Source organism: Poromitra crassiceps (assembly GCF_964638095.1).
Source record: "Poromitra crassiceps genome assembly, chromosome: 3".
NCBI classification, from domain to species: domain Eukaryota; kingdom Metazoa; phylum Chordata; class Actinopteri; order Beryciformes; family Melamphaidae; genus Poromitra; species Poromitra crassiceps.
The window spans coordinates 50,192,975-50,215,474 of NC_139625.1; the positions used below are offsets into that span (position 1 = coordinate 50,192,975).

Below are 22,500 nucleotides of genomic sequence, written 5' to 3' on the forward strand. Positions count from 1 at the left end.
CTATATATCTATATATCTATATATCTATATCTATATATCTATATATATATATCTATATATCTATATATATCTATATATATCTATATATATATAGATATATATATCTATATATATAGATATATATATGAAGAGTTCATTTGCAAAAACAGGTATCTCCGTTTGGATGTTTTATCATTTTATTTTATATATTGATGTATTTATACTGTAATTTATTTATTTTTGGGAAATATTTATTATCAGTCATAACTAAAACATATTATCGTATGATTGGTATGAATGTAGACATGAATGATGGCAGGGGCGTATCTACGGGTGGGCCTGGGTAGGCACAGGCCCACCCACTTCTTGCCCTGGCCCACCCAAAAAAATAATAAAAAAAAAATAAAAAATTAATTGGTTGTTTTCTAGAGGCAAACTTGCTGCTGCATTGCTAGCCAATGGTTTTGTTACTTTTGTAAAAACGCAGGGCACATCATCTCCAGAGTCTAATATGACATCTAGGAATTTTGTTCTCTCTGTGGATAAATAAACCAGAGGGCGTCTTGTTCAAACTTGAAGCAGCCTCAGTGTTGTTATTTTTTAAACTCACAGCAGTATATGGATCAGTGGTTCTAATTTCTGTATAAAGTAACAGTATACACACAAGTATAAGCATTCATGTATGCAACATTTGGCACCTATATGTAACGTTTTAAGGTTGAGATAATTGTATTATCATTATATGGTCCAAATATTTCAGCACTTGAAACACTTGAAATATTCTTGCTTGGGTGGTATCATTCTACTTGAAATGATGGTCAAATGCGGCCGGGCATCTGCACCCCTTCCTATCCAGGCCCACCCAATTTGATCCAGGCCCACCTATAATTAAATTTCTGCATACGCCCCTGAATGATGGTGGTCGAAGGGGCCGTTGAGCGCCGATGTGTGGCTGCCACGCTTTCGAACCACCGGTACGAATGGTGTGAACGAATAATGATTCTGTGAAGCGCTTTGAGCACTTGGAAAGGCGCTATATAAATCCAATCATTATTATTATTATTATTATATTCTTCTGATAATTTTCACATAAATCACCTCAATAATGTTTTCTATGTGCACTCCAGGGAGTATCAAACAGATGTTGTTTGTTCATTTTAAGAATGGCGTTTACCTGTTTTTGCAAATGAACTCTTCATATACAGATAGATAGCACAGACAGATAGATAGATAGATAGATATATACAGATAGATAGATATATACAGATAGATAGCACAGATAGATAGATAGATAGATAGATAGATAGATAGATAGATAGATAGATAGATAGATAGATATATACAGATAGATAGCACAGATACCTCAGCTAGAATTCCAAAGCACTGCAGACTGAGAAAGTGTGGCAGAGCGTAGGCAGTGTAGTGAAGTGTATGGAGGCTGGGGGATTGGGAGGGCCTTAGACAAAGGCCGGTACAGAGAGAGAGGGGTTTACTCAGAGGCCTAGCAGAGTTGTTCTATACCCCAGAGCACAGGAGAGGGGAATGGGGGTTAATGACTCTAATGTTATGGTTGGACGCTGAAACACTAGGCTCCTCATTCCACTTGTACAGTAGGCGGAGGAGAGGAGGAGAGCAGAGAGATGCAGGGGGGGAAGAAAAAGGACACGGAGCCTTCAAGTACTGTGCAGGCTCGGACTCATGTCATTAATTCAATTAAATTTGCATGCTTGACATAATGTAGAGCATTTTTTTGTACTTTTTTTTAAAGAGAGCCAAAGGGGACAAGAATGTATCAGCCATGTTCACGTATTGCACGGACACTCGTGCACGCACGCACACACACACACAAACAAACACTAACTCACAGGAGTTGATAATTCAGGCATCCAGTTGAAAAGCATGCATATTGAAGTAGAAATGTGATTTGGGGTGGTTCATTGTTGCAGTTCGATGCACATAATGGACTTGTCTAACCCCCCCCCCCCACACACACCCACCCACACCCAACCTCCAACTCCCCCAGTTCTTGTCTCCCCCTCCCCTCGCAGCAGCCCCTCCCCATTCCGCCACAAGATTAGCATGACAGGCCAGCCGCGGCTTGGCCTGCATTAATGTCTGTCAGTCTTTGATTTCAGGGAGGAAAATGTGGGCATACCCAGGCACCATCTCTCCTCTAAACCACATGGGCATATCCAGGCACCATCTCTCCTCTAAACCACATGGGCATGTCCAGGCACCTTCTCTCCTCTAAACCACATGGGCATATCCAGGCACCTTCTCTCCTCTAAACCACATGGGCATGTCCAGGCACCTTCTCTCCTCTAAACCACATGGGCATATCCAGGCACCTTCTCTCCTCTAAACCACATGGGCATATCCAGGCACCTTCTCTCCTCTAAACCACATGGGCATATCCAGGCACCTTCTCTCCTCTAAACCACATGGGCATGTTCAGGCACCTTCTCTCCTCTAAACCACATGGGCATATCCAGGCACCTTCTCTCCTCTAAACAACATGGGCATATCCAGGCACCTTCTCTCCTCTAAACCACATGGGCATGTCCAGGCATAGATATATATAAAGGCTAGATGGCTTAAGGCGGAGTCACCAGCGTCGTTGAACGGCCGCCATCTTGCTACAGTATGCTTTCTGGTACGTTCTATGGTAGCTGTTGGGGGGACTGCCCCCTAGTCCGATACCTCACGAGTCCGATACCTCACGAGTCCGACACCTCATGGTTTTGGGTTAGGGTCTGGGGGAGGTTAGGTTTAGGCGTGGGGGTGGGAGAGGTTAGGTTTTGGGTTAGGGTCTGGGGGAGGTTAGGTTTAGGCGTGGGGGTGGGAGAGGTTAGGTTTTGGGTTAGGGTCTGGGGGAAGTTAGCCTCTTTTTTCGGACTCGTGAGGTGTCGGACTCGTGAGGTATCGGACTCGTGCCATGGCACCGCTGTTGGAGGGTGAGTGACCTGCACAGACAAAAATACTCATAACTCGCTGAAATCTTGACGGATTTACAAACGGTTTGGTTTATTACAAGCATATTCCGTTCCCGAGATACGGCAAAAAAAAAACAACAACACTAAAAACATTATTTTTTTGATGGGCTCCAAATTACACCAAAATTAAACCGAAGCATCTATGCCATGAGAGGGATTCAGGCACAAAGTTTCATGCAGTTTCATCCATTTTCCTAGGAGTTATAATAATCTGATGTTGCCATACTAACCCAACAACAGATGCTCATAACTCTTAGGAAAATGGATGAAACTGCATGAAACTAGGTGCGTGAATTCATCTCATGATGATGATGCTTCGGTTTAAGTTTGGTGTAATTTGGAGCCAAAAATAATAATAAAATGTTAGCGTTTTTTTAACCCATAGATATATTTAAAGCTGAGCTCCCTGTAGCAAGATGGCCGCAATGCGACGGCGTCGCTCTCCATTGGCCGGCAGCGTGGGTAAGCTATCTAGCCTTTATATCTATGTGTCCAGGCACCTTCTCTCCTCTAAACCACATGGGCATATCCAGGCACCTTCTCTCCTCTAAACCACATGGGCATATCCAGACACCTTCTCTCCTCTAAACCACATGGGCATGTCCAGGCACCTTCTCTCCTCTAAACCACATGGGCATATCCAGGCACCATCTCTCCTCTAAACCACATGGGCATGTCCAGGCACCATCTCTCCTCTAAACCACATGGGCATATCCAGGCACCATCTCTCCTCTAAACCACATGGGCATATCCAGGCACCTTCTCTCCTCTAAACCACATGGGCATATCCAGGCACCATCTCTCCTCTAAACCACATGGGCATATCCAGGCACCTTCTCTCCTCTAAACCACATGGGCATGTCCAGGCACCTTCTCTCCTCTAAACCACATGGGCATATCCAGACACCTTCTCTCCTCTAAACCACATTGGCATATCCAGGCACCATCTCTCCTCTAAACCACATAGGCATATCCAGGCACCATCTCTCCTCTAAACCACATGGGCATATCCAGGCACCATCTCTCCTCTAAACCACATGGGCATATCCAGGCACCATCTCTCCTCTAAATCACATGGGCATATCCAGGCACCATCTCTCCTCTAAACCACATGGGCATGTCCAGGCACCATCTCTCCTCTAAATCACATGGGCATATCCAGGCACCTTCTCTCCTCTAAACCACATGGGCATATCCAGGCACCTTCTCTCCTCTAAACCACATGGGCATATCCAGGCACCATCTCTCCTCTAAACCACATGGGCATATCCAGGCACCATCTCTCCTCTAAACCACATGGGCATGTCCAGGCACCATCTCTCCACTAAATCACATGGGCATGTCCAGGCACCATCTCTCCTCTAAACCACATGGGAATATCCAGGCACCATCTCTCCTCTAAACCACATGGGCATATCCAGGCACCATCTCTCCTCTAAACCACATGGGCATGTCCAGGCACCTTCTCTCCTCTAAACCACATGGGCATATCCAGGCACCATCTCTCCTCTAAACCACATGGGCACATCCAGGCACCATCTCTCCTCTAAACCACATGGGCATATCCAGGCACCATCTCTCCTCTAAACCACATGGGCATATCCAGGCACCATCTCTCCTCTAAGCCACATGGGCACATCCAGGCACCATCTCTCCTCTAAACCACATGGGCATGTCCAGGCACCTTCTCTCCTCTAAACCACATGGGCACATCCAGGCACCATCTCTCCTCTAAACCACATGGGCATATCCAGGCACAATCTCTCCTCTAAACCACATGGGCATATCCAGGCACCATCTCTCCTCTAAGCCACATGGGCACATCCAGGCACCATCTCTCCTCTAAACCACATGGGCATGTCCAGGCACCATCTCTCCTCTAAATCACATGGGCACATCCAGGCACCTTCTCTCCTCTAAACCACATGGGCACATCCAGGCACCATCTCTCCTCTAAACCACATGGGCACATCCAGGCACCATCTCTCCTCTAAACCACATGGGCATGTCCAGGCACCTTCTCTCCTCTAAACCACATGGGCATATCCAGGCACCATCTCTCCTCTAAACCACATGGGCATATCCAGGCACCATCTCTCCTCTAAATCACATGGGCATATCCAGACACCATCTCTCCTCTAAGCCACATGGGCATATCCAGGCACCATCTCTCCTCTAAATCACATGGGCATATCCAGACACCATCTCTCCTCTAAGCCACATGGGCATATCCAGGCACCATCTCTACTCTAAAGCCAAGTTTCCATCTTTGTCCCTTGCCTTCTTCCTCATTCCTCTTCTCCGCCATTAATTGTGCATTAGCAAAAATGATTTACTTTTAACAGTCATAGTTATTTTTTCTAGCCCCGGGGCACAAATGCCTTGAAAGCCTTCCTTGAGGGCATCTAAATTATGTATCTGAAAAACTCCTCTACTAAGGCAAAGAAGGACCCTGACGCTTCTCAAAATTCACACTCCAATGTCTTCCTGTTTTTAGGGAGGCATCAATCACAAGCACCTATACAAGCCCTAATCTGCCATCAATATTTGAACTAATAACATTCAAAAGGAGGAAAGAAAAAGGATCTGACTGGTGGCGTAATCACATGCAAAATAAATGAAGAATACAAGGACAGCAGGGGCCCTCACGTCTAACTACTTTCCCCAATTTCTTTTTTCCCTTGTTTTTTCCATTCTCCCTCTCTCTCCCCCTCTCTCTCCCCCTCTCTCTTTCTCTGGTCTGTGCACAGTGTTTTCCTTCCACATCATTAGTGCGGAGCCACACGAAAGAGGAAAACAGAGAAGTGCCGACTTTGCGCTCCCTGTGTGAAACTACAGAAGGACATATGGGTATGGGGACAGGGACAGAAGGACATATGGGTATGGGGACAGGGACAGAAGGACATATGGGTATGGGGACAGGGACTGGGGCTGTTGTAATTGTAGAATGGACATTCATTAGCGGCAAATGCTGTAAATCCCAGGCTAAGTAGCAATGCTTGTTCAGGAAAGCCTAAAACAATAAAGTGGGCTCTGGCCGTAGCTCTACCCTGACCATGAGGGGCTTCCTGAGAAATGCGACCCAGGCGGAAGTCAGGCTAAGTCTAACTCAACTTCAATAACAACACAACTACAACCCCCCTCCTCCCTGCTCTGTCTTTGAGCCTCACTGAATCATGTTGAGACACACTTTAGTTGTTTGTTTGTGTGACACTAGGTTTTGTGTTGATTTTCAAGCTAGTCTGCAAATCCCTCTCCTGCTGTGAGCAGCCAGGCTCATCCAATGGAACCACACAGTGGCCAAAAGGCTGGCAGATTAATTTTATTGACGTTTCCATTTTCACTGCAATGCGATAGCCTCCCCCCTGGCCAGGGCCAGTGCGACCCGTGCGTATTTACAGACTGACCTGTCACTTCATTACCCAGCATGCTCGCTGCCTCCTGCCCTAGCCCGCAAGGGTGAAACCAGACTCCAAGGTTTTCAGCTCCTCTCGCTCTCTTTCTCTCTCTCTCTCTGTCTGTCTGTCTGTCTCTGTCTTTCTCTCTACCACGCTCTCACACACACTTGGATATATATACTGTTCCTCATGTGCACGCAAACATGGACTTTGTGTACAGTGTTAGCTGTTCTATGACTGAAGATCTAGAGAAATGTGTGCATTGTAAATAGACGGTGAAGGAAAATCAACGAGGTGGAAATAATCAAAGAAATTATTGTGGAGTGAAGGTGGAAAGCAAGAAAGAAAGAAGAAGGAGGAGAAGAATAAAGAAGGACCAACTTGCACAACCTCATTACATCTAAAGGAGAGCTGGTGCTTTGCATCCACCCCCACTCCTTTCTTATGAGCGAGAGACGGAACGCTGCAGGGCAAATTGTCCCAAACGCTAATGGCTTCTGACTGTTCCCTGGCAACTCTGCCATTCTAACCTGTGTGGATGTGCACTCTGAAAAAAATGGGGAAGGGGGGAAAAAAAGTGCAGGGCAGAGCAGGGGGAAGCGTCCCATCATCTGGCCATGTGACACAGATGGGGGTTGGCTATTAGGAGGCAGCCGAAGGGCCTAGGAGAGCCGAGGTGCTGGAGTGTAGCCCCAGGCACTTTTGGAAAAGCAGCGCCCTTGGAGACGGGGAAAAAAGACAGCCGCCCCCCTCCCTCCCTCCTTCCCTCCCCTCTCTTCCTTTCTTCCTCCATTCCTTCCCTCCAACTCTCTCTCCCTCCCTCTCTCCACTAACTCTATCTCTCTCTATCTTGACTTCAAGTGCTCACAATGAAAGTTTGTGCATGTTTTCATACGTGCAGATAGGGGGAGGCGTGATCAAGACGGAAGGCAATGACCGCATGGAATGAGAGCGAGAGCGTGAGTAAACACGCTAGCAAACAAACAAGAACTAGTCCAAGAGCACATTATGCTCACATACATTCCCTCTCTCATCACCACTGGCTGCTTATTAAAAATGCATTCAGAGATATCTCCCTGTGAGTCAATTGGTCTCAGGGCTGAGCTCATTAACGGGCTGGGATAGCACTGCAAACACACTGCAACCGCGTTGAGCTAATGTTAGCTCATTCAGGGTCACTTCTGGATTTCTTACACAGATTGTACACATAGAGCAGCTTTGTACATGGTGTCCTACAGTCTCTGCTGTGAATAAGGGGGACCTCAGGCGGGCCTTAATGACTCTAGAGAACAAGCTTCATGGCTAGGAGGCACTCTGCCCCTCAGGGAGGCGCTAAGGGCTAGCCAGCGCTGGGAGCATTATGGGTAGCATATAGCCGCGAGTAACACATGTTGTGGCTCGATCGGTAGGCTACACACAAAGAATGCCCTCCTTCTGCCTCTCTACCATTCCGATATACCCACACATGAATGAGTAATGACTTGTCAATAGTTGGAAAACACGTTCAGACCCACTCACGACTGGTTATACCAAAGAACGCTGCACACTTATTATTAATCCAATACTATTTCTACTCCTACTGACAGATCCCTGGTCTAGCATTAGATGTTGTGTGTGTATTATTCTAAAGGCAGTGCGGTGGATTTGCACTGGCGGGCTCCGGCGTTTGTTTCAGGGTAATGAAGCAAGAGTGTGGAGGCAGTGGCTTATAGAGGCTGTGGTTAAAGTGACTAATTACAACAGACCCCCCACGCCCCCCTGTCAGCCCAAACCAGTCAGGCATGTTCACCCAGACTCACCCACATGAAGAGAGAGAGAGAGAGAGAGAGGGGAGAGAGAGAGAGACAGAAGGAGGGATGTAGATCAAGGAGAAAAGCTGGCAGTAGCGGAAATGTGTCTTGAGTCGGACACTGTGGACTTGAGTAGGACACATCTGCTCTGGTCTTTTTGTGAGAATATTATATCAGTGAATGCCAGCTAGTGTTGTGGAATTACCACATGTCTAACAATCTACATGTTACATTAGATATGAATACATGGCCATTTAAATGTCCACATAGTTTAGGAGACTTTTATGAGAGAAAACTGTAGGATGTGCTTGGGCGAAGTTCGGCAATCGATTGCTAATGCCTTAACTGCATTGTTTACGTTAGGAGCCAGGGCGTCCGACTTGGGGCCTAGCATGATGCTAAATGACTCTGGTAAAGACAAATCTAAAGTGAATGATTAAAACGATATACTGGTAGAAAGGTAAGAAGTTACACTTGACCCCATTGGTTGTAAACATTACGTGGTCATAACAGAGCTAACCACCATAGCTGTCCGACTAAGGAGAATAACAGCAAAAGTGTCCGCCGTTGTGTTACGGCAGGAGATCCTTTGGCCTTCTCCACCTTAGCTCTCCACAGTGCCTGGACCTCCAACCCCCGGCCAACACCCTCCTATAACAGCACCTCCAGCCCCGCAGGCTTGGCCGCAGAGAATGGAGAGAAAAGAAGAGGGGGATTTAGAACCTCCCTTTCCCCTCTTTTTCTACTCAACTTTTCAGCCGACATAAGCGGCGTTTAGCACATTCACTCCCCCAAATGGCTGCGAATGAGAGAAGCAGTGGGGGCTCCTCTTTTGTCCGTCTGGTTGCCCCTTTTATTTACTCAGGATTTACGCAGGGGTCTTTGCCGGCTCTGGGACCACATGCTCTTGACGCACACACAATCTCTCTCTCTCTCTGTCTCTCTCTCTCTCTCTCTCTCTCTCTCTCTCTCTCCCATACACAAACACGTCGAGGCTCTATTCACACTAGCTGGCCCTCTGTTGCTCTGTGCCTACAGGGGATTACAGGTCTTCTGGCTCGAACCACCACATGCTAGCAATATGCTTCGCCCTCACATAACATACGACACAGGCAAGTGCTAACGAGTAGAGCATAATCCCTTCTGATGATAAAATACATACTTGAGAACGTTATTAAAGGAGCAGTTCATGCAAAAATGAAAATGCCGTCATCATCTACTCACCCTCATGCCAGTTGAAACACAGATGTTTGTCCATATAACACAGCACAACTCAAGAGAAAACCAGTCACCATTGACTTCAGTACAGTACACCTGAAGTCAATGGTGACTGGTTCTCTCTTTCTGGAGTTGTCCTGGCAACCTCCCTGTGTGTTATATGGACAACTTCGCCTGTGTTTCAACTGGCATGAGGGGGAGTAGATGATGACGGCATTTTTTATTTTTGGGTGAACTGTCCCTTTAAGTGTCCAAACTCGAACAACAACATAAAGTAACCCGGCCGCCATGTGTGACGACACACCACATGGTTCAGTCCATTCCCTCAGATCCATACAGTAGATGAGGGCTCTTAAACGGCACCACTGCAGCCAATATTTTACGCTGATTATTTCCTGATCTGTGCTTAAACAAGCAGCAGGCCCTTGCACCGGACCATAAAACAACAGCTTAGTAAACACCAAGCACGCTGACAAATTGGTAGCGCTCGGGCCGGAGTCATTAACAGCCCTAAAACCTGTCAGAGCAATTACAACAAACTCTCTCCTTCAGCAAGTCTCCCCTGCCAAAGTCACATGTCACTGCCCGCCTCCTCTTTACCACCAGGACAGCAGCTAAAGGTGAAGGAACGGTCTCTTTCACACTCTCCTCTCTCCTCGACACCCCGACCTCCGTCTCAACACAGCTGCATCTGCATCCTGGGTGCCATGACTGAGTGGTTCCTTTTGCATGAGAAGTAATGTGTAGTTGTCTCCCCCCAAAAACACATCATTAAGTGTTCCCTTAAATGAAGTGGAATAAGAGCTTCTAATTAGATGTTTTTTTCTGCATGTGGGGAAGCGAGGCAGTCAGGCAGCAAGAAAGGCAGGGAGGGAGGGAGGGAGGGGAGGTGACGAGGGGGGTGGATGGGTACTTGCTCAACAACTCCTTCCCTCCCTCCCTGCCTTCTCCGCCCCTTCTCTCAGCCCCCTAACCCTGCCATCAGGCAGATATCTCTCTGTCATCCCAGGAATGCCCGAGATAACTATCGCCTCTCCACCGATACAAGGCCTCTCTCCTCTCGCAGGCCCGCCGATGACCCCACCGTGTACATCCCTACCATTTTAGAGGGCCGGGTTGGAGTGGAGGGAGGAGGGAGAGGTGGAGAGGTGGAGAGGTGGAGGGCGGAGCAGAGGTAAAACTTGTTTTTAACAGCCAGTTGGGCTATTTTACCTTTTAACCCAAAATAAGGGCTGGAGCAAAGCCACCCGCCCCTCTCAGCTTCTCCCCTGGAGCCAAAGAAGAGTAGTTCATCCAGAAGGCAGGGGAGGGGGGCAAGTTGCCTGGTTTCTGCCTTTCCTCCTGGGTTGCTGCCTAGAACTCCCTAGATCTTTCAGTCCCATGAGATTATCATCTGCCAATAATCTGAAATTTTAGCGGGGAGGCAGCCAGTATTCTCATTATCAAAGGCTTTGGACTGAGCTAATTACTGGTGTAATTAACCTGCTACCTGTAACAACAATTATCCCATTACATCATAAATAGGCCCTTTGAGGGCCCCACAGTGGCTGCTCCTGCCGTCTGTGATCTTGACTCTTTTACTTTTACTTTATTGATATTTAGCAGACGCCTTTATCCAAAGCGACATACAACCAGGATTACAACACAGTACAGCAATAAGAAAATGACATAACAGTTTTAGCGAACAAATGTATAAACAGCAATTTAAATTAAAAATATATTTACAGATAAAAGAGCATAGGACAATAGAGCGTAGGAGCTATAGAGGGTTTACAGGGGGGCAACATGAAGACTGAAAAGATGGGTTTTTAACTGTTTTTTGAAAATGGGTAGTGACTCTTCTAGTGCTCTCTCCCAGTCAGCCTCAACGTCTTATTAGTTGGTTCATCACTTGATAATTTAAGTCACCAAATCAAAGTCTTTGTTAGAAGATTCCAAGGGACACTTTCACTTCTTATTTAGTAATAGCTTTACTAATTTATTTATTAGATTTTTCTCCCATTTTCACCCATTGTACTTTGCCAATTCCCCTGTCCCAGTCGTTGCTCCACCCCCTTTGCCAATCTAGGGAGAGCCATAGACTAGCAGATGCTTCCTCCGACACATGTTTAATCACCAGCCGCTTCTTTTCACCTGACAGCGAGGTGTTTCACTGGCAGGACGTAGCGCATGGGAGGATCATGCTATTCCCCCCAGTTCCCCTCCCCCTGAACAGGCGCCCCAACCGACCAGAGGAGGCGCTAGTGCAGCGCCCAGGACTCATACATACTCCACCGGCTTCCCACCCACAGACATGACCAATTTTGTCTGTAGGAACTGTCTGACCAAGCTGGAAGTAGCGCTGCCGGGAATTGAACCCGGGTCTCCGTGGTGGTAGGCGAGTGCTTTTACCTCTCCACTACCCAGACGTCCAGTAATAGCTTTATTACAAAAATATAACATATACTAATAACAACATGAATTAAAAAAATTATATCAGTAATTACATTTTTGCATGACAAAAGTGCTACTTTTTCATAGATGTGGAGTATATGGAGAAGAATGCATGTTAGCTGAAGCAAGGCCTTGCCATCTAAACAGAAAAGGAAACAGAAAGGAAAAATCTCCAAAGAAAAGCGATGGAATAAAGATGTATAAAAGAAAGGAGGCAGGCTGCTGCAGATGTCAGGGCCCAATTTGCATGAATGGCAAAGGGCTAAATTGCAGGGGATGGGGGAGCTGCCCTGCACCCCCCTGCTCTTTTTGGGGGAACTAAAAGGGAGTTGTGATGCCCATGACTGCCCCTCACTCAGCAGACAGGGATCAGTGCCTAATGAAGGGCTTTGGTCTCCACCAGACATTTCACACTCTGCCTCCCTGACAACTCCACCCTGCTCCCCCTAACACTGCAGAACAACCAGCACTCCTCTCCTCTCCAACTCCACCCTGCTCCCCCTAACACTGCAGAACAACCAGCACTCCTCTTCTCTCCAACTCCCTGACAACTCCACCCTGCTCCCCCTAACACTGCAGAACAACCAGCACTCCTCTTCCCTCCAACTCTCAATCAACTCCACCCTGCTCCCCCTAACACTGCAGAACAACCAGCACTCCTCTCCTCTCCAACTCCCAATCAACTCCACCCTGCTCCCCCTAACACTGCAGAACAACCAGCACTCCTCTCCTCTCCAACTCCCAATCAACTCCACCCTGCTCCCCCTAACACTGCAGAACAACCAACACACCTCTTCCCTCAAACTCCCAATCAACTCCACCCTGCTCCCCCTAACACTGCAGAACAACCAACACACCTCTTCCCTCCAACTCCCAATCAACTCCACCCTGCTCCCCCTAACACTGCAGAACAACCAGCACTCCTCTTCCCTCCAACTCTCAATCAACTCCACCCTGCTCCCCCTAACACTGCAGAACAACCAGCACTCCTCTCCTCTCCAACTCCCAATCAACTCCACCCTGCTCCCCCTAACACTGCAGAACAACCAGCACTCCTCTCCTCTCCAACTCCTCATCACCTCCACCCTGCTCCCCCTAACACTGCAGAACAACCAACACACCTCTTCCCTCCAACTCCCAATCAACTCCACCCTGCTCCCCCTAACACTGCAGAACAACCAACACACCTCTTCCCTCCAACTCCCAATCAACTCCACCCTGCTCCCCCTAACACTGCAGAACAACCAGCACTCCTCTTCCCTCCAACTCCTCATCAAATAGGGCTAATTGGTTCTGTAAGTTATCTAGGTTTATCCCTAATTTCTTGAAAGACTGAATTTTAGAAACATGCCGGTGTACCTGTCCAAACATTGCTTCTCTCATTCCAGATGCTGTTGTCCTGTTATTCTTCCCTGACATAAATATGATACAATGAAGCTATTCTTTATGAAATCAAATATCAACATTAATCCATCCAACGTCTTAGAAAACAAAACACAGGCTGGTGCCCTCAGAGCAGCATACCAAAGTCCTCGGGTCTGATATTGCATTATATATTAAAGAATATGATCTTTCCCATAAGCAAAGGAGGATAATGTTGAATTGGAACAAGCATGAACATCGGTAAAACAAACTGCCTCCACTGCTTTCACTCTCTAAAAATGGGGCAATTGCTCCTGTACAAGTTGTGAAAGGACTGAATAGGGAGAGGAGACGGAGAAAAACAAAACCAAGAGAAGCAGAGCATGGATCATCATATGGATCTGTCTGCTAGTGGCGGTATGGCTTTATAATCCCTGCTAGGAACTATTGTATATCAAAGCCTTCTACCCAAACCAGCAGGAAGAGTGGAGCGGCTGCAGCAGTATGCAGGTTGCCAGTCTCAACAGAGTGTGGTTTTGTGATTCAGAACAGCTTACACTGTTTGAGGCAACGTATGATAACAGCATCAGCGGTGATTCTCTACCCTCAATTACACCTCCGAGTCAAACAAACAAAGCCACTGCACTTGTGCTGAGAGAGCAGGAGAGCTTTGGAGTTATTACAGACAGGCCCGATGGACAGTGGCATCAAAGTGGGGGTTAACAGAAATGGGGGGTTTCTAGACACAGCTGGGGGGATGGGAGAGCAAATGGATTAAAAGGTTTATAAATCAACAAGTCAACCATCAGATTGTAGCCTCTGCTCAGCAGCCCTCTCATCAGCCCACTGCCATGAAGTTTTTTCTCTTCTCTCTCTTTTTTTCACACAAATGTCCTGGAGGCAGGGAACAAAGCGAGCAGAACTGATTACTGCACCGTTGCCCTGCTCCGCCAGTCTAAACTCTGTTTGGCTTCCTAATGAGCTCACTAAAAACCCAATTCATCACCCATAACCCCTTCTCAACCTGCCTTGAAATCCCCCATTATGGGGAGTCAAGGACAGTCCGTTTACAGGCCCTGGGCTGGGGTCAAGGACAGTCCGTTTACAGGCCCTGGGCTGGGGTCACGGGCTGAGCAGGGTGGATGACAGCGACAGTGCGGCCTTGCCAAAGTTATTTTGACACCGGGGGTATTCCCCATGTGCCCCCCCCCCATGCCCCCTTGATCTAAATGTGTTCACCATACGCCGTCCGTTCCCCTCGTCTTTGATTGTCACACTCCATTGGTTCTGTACACCATAATATATTTTTTTAACTGGTTGAGCGCTGTGGGTTTTTTCACCCTACACCACACCAGCCCCCCTTCATCTCCCATCCTTACGCTCCCTCTTTCACCCTACACCACACCAGCCCCCCTTCATCTCCCATCCTTACGCTCCCTCTTTCACCCTACACCACACCAGCCCCCCTTCATCTCCCATCCTTACGCTCCCTCTTTCACCCTACACCACACCAGCCCCCCTTCATCTCCCATCCTTACGCCCCCTCTTTCCCAATACCAGTGCCGTCCCTGCCGGGGTGGAGGAATGTCCGGCTCAATGGCTGCAGCAGCAGGAACGTCCCGTTCCAGTCAGCTTTCGCACCGGAGATTTCCACTTTAATACCCCTTCGTCCCATCCCCGTGAAGACAGGAATTTGGTGGGAAGGGAATGTGCTGGGGTGGAGGGGGGGTTGGGGTATGGGGGTTAGAGAGGGGAATACAGTTAGTCTATTTAGGATGGGGTAAGGGCTAAGGGAAAATGGAGAGTGAAAGACAGAAAGAGAAGTAGGTAGATGACAAAATAGCTGAGGAGGAAGGCAATTGTTAATTCCTCACCAGCTGGACCAGAGGTGGAAGAAACCAAAATGTGGGTTTGAGACAAGGGTGGTGATGGTGGGGTAGTCAGAAAGGGGGAGGTGATGGTGGGCTAGTCAGAAAGGGGGAGGTGGGGGAGGAGGGTGGCGGAGGGTGGGGTAAACTCCCACAGTTCCTCATTACATGGAGTTGAAATGATCCTCCTGGCACCTGAGCTGTAACCGAGAGATTACAGAATTGATGAATCCTCGGTTTAAAATGCAGCTGTTTTATTCTGCTTTAGTAATTAATTCTTTCTCCGATAGCGTATTGATTAAGCGTAGCCCCTGATAAAGTTCAAACTGAGAGGGATCCCCCCCTGGGCTTTGGCTTGGCCTGCTCTGGAGAGTCAATGAAAACTTCCTCCCTCCAACCTGCATATCTCTCTCTCTCTCTCTCTCTCTCTCTCTCTCTCTCTCTTCCTCCCTCCAACCTGCATCTCTCTGTCTCTCTTTCTCTCTCTCTCTCTCTGTCAGCACAGTTTACCCTCATAAATTAGTCGGGTCTGTGAGGAGTGAGGAGCTTGCTTAGTAGATAGTTGCTTTGTCTGCCCTCTTCCTGATATGCTTCCATCTGTTTTTCTTATGTTATCACACCTACACAAATGCACTTATATACAGTGCAATTATCACAAGAGTACGTTACACTGCTCACCAACACATCAAAACATCCATTGGCACAAGTGTTACTCAAGAAGCATATTCTGACTGACATACATGCACTAATAGATACAACTACTACACCTGGAAGATGATGCCTCCGTCTCCCTCTCCCTCCCTCGCTCTCATTCTCAACCCTAACAGGGAATCACGGCATACAGAACCAGAGCAACATCTCCTCTCACAAAACTACTCTTTCATTCTTTGTATCGCTCCGTTTTTCCATACAGCTGTGAGTGAGAGTGTGATCAACAGAGGGGTAGAGCGCCTCTCTCAGGGGAGCCAACTAGCAGAGAAATCAGATACAGCTTTACAAGAGAGCCAGCCGCTCATGTCTTGTCAAGACCCCTCACCTACCGGCTCCTTTACAAGTCAATAACCAGGGCCCAGTGTCCTCCACTGGGCCCTGGCACACACGCACCTCTGTCTATAGGCAGCAGGGTGGAGGGAAGAAGCAGAGTTCTGCTTTATGAAGCTTAGGATTCCGCTTTGTAGGCCTTAATGCTCCATTATTCTGTGTGATATTATGGAAATAGTGTTGTATGTCTGCTGTGACAGCGCTCCGCACATCAAATATATCTTTATAGCCATAACCCTGTTGAGATGCTAAATTTAGCCCCAAAATACAACACTCCCATCCTGACATGTAGCTAACCCCCATCAAACATTCAAGAGACAAAAGAGTGACCCCAATGAAGACAGAAGAGCGGTTTCACATCGTCCTTTTCAGTATTGAGAATTGATGAAAAAGTGAATGAATTATGAAGGGAGAGGGAAAAAATATAATTAGACGGTGGAAGTAGTGCTTAATACATTTACTGGAGACTATTTCCTTTGGTTAATGGGAGTGCAGCATGCAGAGGAGCCTTGTATTGACTGTCTGCCCTCTCCTTAAGGTAAATCCAGCAGGTCATTTCATTAAGGCCCAATTCCATGGCACTAATTTTGATTTTAGGGGCTTGACAGCTGTTGGCAGTGGAAATTGCAATGGCAGGAATAGTGAGAGAGAAACCTATTACTGCTGTGAAAAATACAAATTGCCAAAGCCCTAGGTTCAAATTACTGCCAGTCTGCCTTGCTGACCTACCAAAATAGGTATTCCATCACATTCCTGGACCTTTTCCTTTTGATTATCGGGGTAAAAATGGTAGCTGGGACAATCTATTGTGGAATAAGGCTAGAAGGTGAGAAACAAATGCATGTACATATACACATACACACACACACATGCATACTGGCAATAATATAATTCTGTTGTTTCCAATGTTTTTATTCTCTAAATGAGAATTGACCAGCTAGCTACTGAAACATTACCAAGCAACCCCCTAACAAGGTTCATGTAGTTTGGGCTCGCAGTGTGATGGACCTGACTCACAATGTGAGCTCTTAATCATGTTGCCTTGCAAGTTAATGTGCTGCATTAAAGTTGCAGAAGAAAGAGGGAAAAAAAGTCTCTTCTTCTGATGCTATTAATTAGCAGTGCTCTATAGCGCTCCGCTTTTTGAAGCTCTCCCCCTTTGTTTCACCATGTCTTTTCTTTTTTCCATGCGGCCTTCATTATTGACTTTTCAATTTTCCCCTCACATCCACCCCCTGCACTAGCAGTAGCACCAGTGTTTCGGCAGCGGTGCCCAACCCGACAATACCCCCAAGCCCACTCTGCGAGACGCTGGCTGGGGAGCCCGGAGAGCAGGGCGAGCCCCACAGCTCCCACCAGCCCACCACTCACTCCCCACGAGACCACAATCAAAGAGAGAGGCCCTTCAAATCTAACCATGGGTATAATGAGGGTGCTCCAAAGAAACAATAAGCATACAGCACTGGAGTCAGGAGGAAGGAGAGTGGGAGGGAAAAGAGAGGAAGAGAAAACTATATGGGAATGTTGGCCGGCAAGAGTGTTCTGGAGAGGTGGTGGATGCTGTGTTGTGGGACAGAGGTTAAAGGGCCACAGCCAGTGGTGATGGTAGCATCTATCCAAGCACGTATCTGAACCCAAAACAAGGAGGGGGTCTGCCGCATGCCTCTGGAGCCAAAGGGAGCACGACTAATTTCTGCACAACAATGAGCCTGGATGGGCGCCCACACAATGGCAGGTGCTTTGAATAGCAGCAGGGCCCTTGCAGCAGCAGCAGAGCCCTTGCAGCGGGGATCTTGGGCTCTCTCACTCTCAGGGCTCAGGCTCTGGCTTCTCTCTCACTCTCGGGGCTCAGGCTCTGGCTTGTGTAACCTTTCATTTTCAACGGGGCTTCCTTTGACTCATAAAGGATGAAAACCATCTCATGGGGGGCCAAAGGAGTCAGAGACAGCCAGGCCTGTGAGGCACAACGCAGACCAAGTCCGTCTAGTGTTTTCTGTACTTGTTCTGTTATCTGCCCCCTCTTTCTCTCTCTCTCGCTCGTTCACTCTCTCTCTCTTTCCCCCCCCCCCCCATTTTTTCCATCTCATTCTCTCTTTTTTCATCGACTGTTTCTCTGTTGTTTTTTGCTGTAGTGGCCGTGTTTGTTGTGCCGCTGCTGGGCTGTCCTGTAGGCCATGATGGTGGTAAAGGCAGTTCCCCCCCACCTTAAGAGCATTCTTTCCGGGGTCACAAGGTCAGGCTTCACAGATGTCTCCTGCAGACACTCTGTTGTCTAAGGACTGCATCCCAGGGAGTAAGCATTTGTACTAAACAATGCAGCGCTCTCCCTCACTTTGGAAAAATGTTAAATGTTTTTTTTTGTCTCTCTCCTTTTCTCCCTCTCCGTTTCATTGTTTTATTTTTGAATGAAGCTATAGAGTGAGTGCGGTTTTTCCAAGGTGGAGGCTTCTGTGGTGAGATAATGAAAGAAAGGACTGGTTATCAGAAGATAGTGGTGTTTTCTTGCTGCTTTCATTTTAAACACTCCCCTCTGCCTAAGTTTCCTCCAATTGTTCTAATGGGGGCTTCGTCATCCTTGCCTGATGGTGGAGGGAAAGATGCTTTTAAGGGTCTTTCCCCCCCTCTCAGCATGTGTTGCCAGGAGAGAAAAATGAAAACATCTAGCGACTGTGTTGAAATCTGCACTGAGAGACAAACAGAGACTAGGAGAAACCCTTGAGTAAGCAGGGCAGAAGCCAAACTAAGAGCAACAGAAAGACAACATTTGAAGTAGAACATCTCTGGGCAGCCTCAATCACAACAAAACTGGTTGAGAAGAGAATTCCTCAGCCAAAAGGCTTTCATTAAAGGCAAATCAGCTTCTGCTTTTTAGGGGGCGGAGCGTGACAATGGTAAAAAAAGAGAGAAGAGATTGCAGCAGTTAACATGCATGTTGTGCCTCAGAACATGGAAAACTGTGTAATTGGAACAACCTTTTTAAAAACCAGGCACTGAGCTATCCTTGAATATCTTGTTCCTTTTCATCTCCCTTTTCTCTTCGCTCGTTTGATACGGTCTTCTTGCTTCCCCCTCCAAACATCTCCTGTGTTCTTCTGGAAATTGATAACCCTCTAAATGAATTATGGTAAATGCATAATGAAGGTTTTCTCAGCTTTCAGCCCCGCAGCCAGCCAGGATGGAGCGTCTCGTTTGGCATGTTTGATTCGTTTTGTTGCGCGTTTACCCCAGTGTTCCTTAAGAGTGCTCACTGCTTGGGGCATGTAAATAAGAAATTATCCTTGCTGACTAACATGGCTAATACCTCCTCTGGGGTAATCACAAATTATTAGACGCTTGCTTCCCATAAACATTAGGCTCATGGCACTAACCACTGTCAAATCACTCACCTCCCCCCCTGCTCCCCAATAGCCAGAAAATGGGTGAACAAAAGCTATCAGGTGTGGAAAGCTCTCTGGCTATGTGGAGAGACAGGGAGACTGCTATTATACTCCCCAAAAAGCAGCCCTTAGCTTGAAGAGTCATTATAGCATGCGCCGGAGTGGGAATCAGACTAGAAAATGAGCTTATCTTGCATAATGCCCTCAAAAGCTTTGCATAAATGTGAAAGATGTGCGGGTGAAGAACTCGGATTGTAACACACTTCCTTTATCATCCTCCCACTCTCTTGGACGTGGCAGCATGGTTAAAGCGCTACCTGTAGGGTATAGCTCTACTCTGTTTCAAATATGCTTTAGTATGTAAACCCTCACTTACACAAGAGCAAACCACACAGCAAGTGAACAAGCTATTGCTAGCCTTGCTAAGCTACTCCACTCAGCTGCGTGCCGTGGCTTTTTGGGAGGTGCCTTTTGCTATGGTGTGGGGCTTGGACATTAGGAGGAGGAGAACTGGGAGGCTGGGGGGTGGGGCTTGGACATTAGGAGGAGGAGAACTGGGAGGCTGGGGGTGGGGCTTGGACATTAGGAGGAGGAGAACTGGGAGGCTGGGGGTGGGGCTTGGACATTAGGAGGAGGAGAACTGGGAGGCTGGGGGGTGGGGCTTGGACATTAGGAGGAGAACTGGGAGGCTGGGGGTGGGGTTTGGACATTAGGAGGAGGAGAACTGGGAGGCTGGGGGTGGGGTTTGGACATTAGGAGGAGGAGAACTGGGAGGCTGGGGGGTGGGGCTTGGACATTAGGAGGAGAACTGGGAGGCTGGGGGTGGGGTTTGGACATTAGGAGGAGGAGAACTGGGAGGCTGGGGGTGGGGCTTGGACATTAGGAGGAGAACTGGGAGGCTGGGGGGTGGGGCTTGGACATTAGGAGGAGGAGAACTGGGAGGCTGGGGGGTTGGGGTTGGACATTAGGAGGAGGAGAACTGGGAGGCTGGGGGGGTGGGGTTGGACATTAGGAGGAGGAGAACTGGGAGGCTGGGGGGTGGGGCTTGGACATTAGGAGGAGAACTGGGAGGGGGTGGGGCTTGGACATTAGGAGGAGGAGAACTGGGAGGCTGGGGGGTGGCGTTTGGACATTAGGAGGAGAACTGGGAGGCTGGAGGGTGGGGAGGGATTAAAGAGCCAAGGGAGACAGAAGAAAGGGAGGAAAGTCAAAGAGCACAAGGCCCATTGGTCAAACACAAAGGGGTGGAGAGGGAAGGGACATTTGGAGTCAGGGTTAAACTCCAAATAAGCACACCTTAAATGAGCGTGGGTAAGCTGGCAGCCAGGGGTTTTGGAGTTTCCCTGCAGGTGTGCCTTTGACAGCCGTGCCCTTCCTAACCTCTCTGATCTACAAGGGGCCTGGGGTCGCATACGGAAGAAAGTGGTGGCATCTCGCTGCCTCTTTGTCCCATTCTCTGTCTTTTACACACACACAAACAAACACACACGCACGGGTGCACACACACACACACACACACACACACACACACACACACACACACACACACACACACACACACACACACATAACACACGCACTCTGTACACACACACACACACACACACACACACACACACACACACACACACACACACACACACACACAGAAAAACACACACGGTCAGGCAGAGGAAAACAAATCTGGTGAAGACTAGAGAAATTGGATTATCACCTCTTAAAGGTTGACTTCTTGGCTGACCCCCTTCAGGCTAGCCAGCTAAAACAAGACCGAACAGTTCCTGGGAGAACACTGTCCCTTTAAGGAATGCAAGTGCTGTCCTCCTCACCAAAATACAGCGGCGGCAGCATTAATGGACGTGGCAAAGCCCTTCGGGGCACGTGCTCAAATCCCTTTTAGCCATATTACATCAGAGACCTGTGCACTCCTCATCACCACCACATGCACCATGTGCACTCCTCATCACCACCACATGCACGCTGTGCACTCCTCATCACCACCACATGCACGCTGTGCACTCCTCATCACCACCACATGCACGCTGTGCACTCCTCATCACCACCACATGCACCATGTGCACTCCTCATCACCACCACATGCACCATGTGCACTCCTCATCACCACCACATGCACCATGTGCACTCCTCATCACCACCACATGCACCATGTGCACTCCTCATCACCACCACATGCACCCTGTGCACTCCTCATCACCACCACATGCACCCTGTGCACTCCTCATCACCACCACATGCACCATGTGCACTCCTCATCACCACCACATGCACCATGTGCACTCCTCATCACCACCACATGCACCATGTGCACTCCTCATCACCACCACATGCACCCTGTGCACTCCTCATCACCACCACATGCACGCTGTGCACTCCTCATCACCACCACATGCACTGGAGTCATCAACAATGGACCATGGGAGTATAACCCTGCCGTATAATGACTGATATACACACAGCTTTGTTTTTGGCCCAAGCCATGAGGTGAGAGAGAGAGAAAGTCACTCTGCCCCATATCATCCAATCATGATTACTTTCCTGCCCCCCACCCCCCACCACACACACACCGTTTCCTCTCTGCTTTTTAATTACGCTCCGCTCACTTCCAGAGAAGCTGGTCTTCATCTACTCGGAGAAAGACAGAAAGGAAAGAGAAGAAAAGGCCTTCCCCTAATGGCGCAAAACAGACATTCTCCTCAGCTGCTGTCAGAATAATCTGGGTAATTTTTTCCCTATGTTCTGCAAACATTAGTTTGCACATTAGGCTGACCCAGTTAATGTGCCTTTCCTGCTGGGTAGGACCCAGTTCCTGGCCCAGCAAGGCCAGGCTGGGCTGGGCCGGGTCAGGCCGGGGGCCTGTTCATGATTATGGACCAGAGGGACTTCGCTCTGGCCAGAGAGAGGGAGAAGTAGGAGGGAGAGGGGAGAGAGAGAAGTCAGTAGAAGAAAGGAGGAGAGAGAGAGCTGGAGACATCCAGAGGAGCATCTAAGAAATAAGGAAAGGGAGGACAGGAGAGAGGAGA

The 22,500-nt window shown here is 48.1% G+C and overlaps 1 protein-coding gene across 1 annotated transcript in view; it reads right to left on the reverse strand.

The window, feature by feature from the left end:
- The window catches only part of LOC310773135 (homeobox protein Meis2), a gene marked incomplete at its 3' end in the record, with an annotated part of 52,267 nt that overhangs the window by 1,868 nt on the left and 27,899 nt on the right, over positions 1-22,500 (reverse strand). The gene's annotated exons all lie outside the window — the stretch shown is intronic.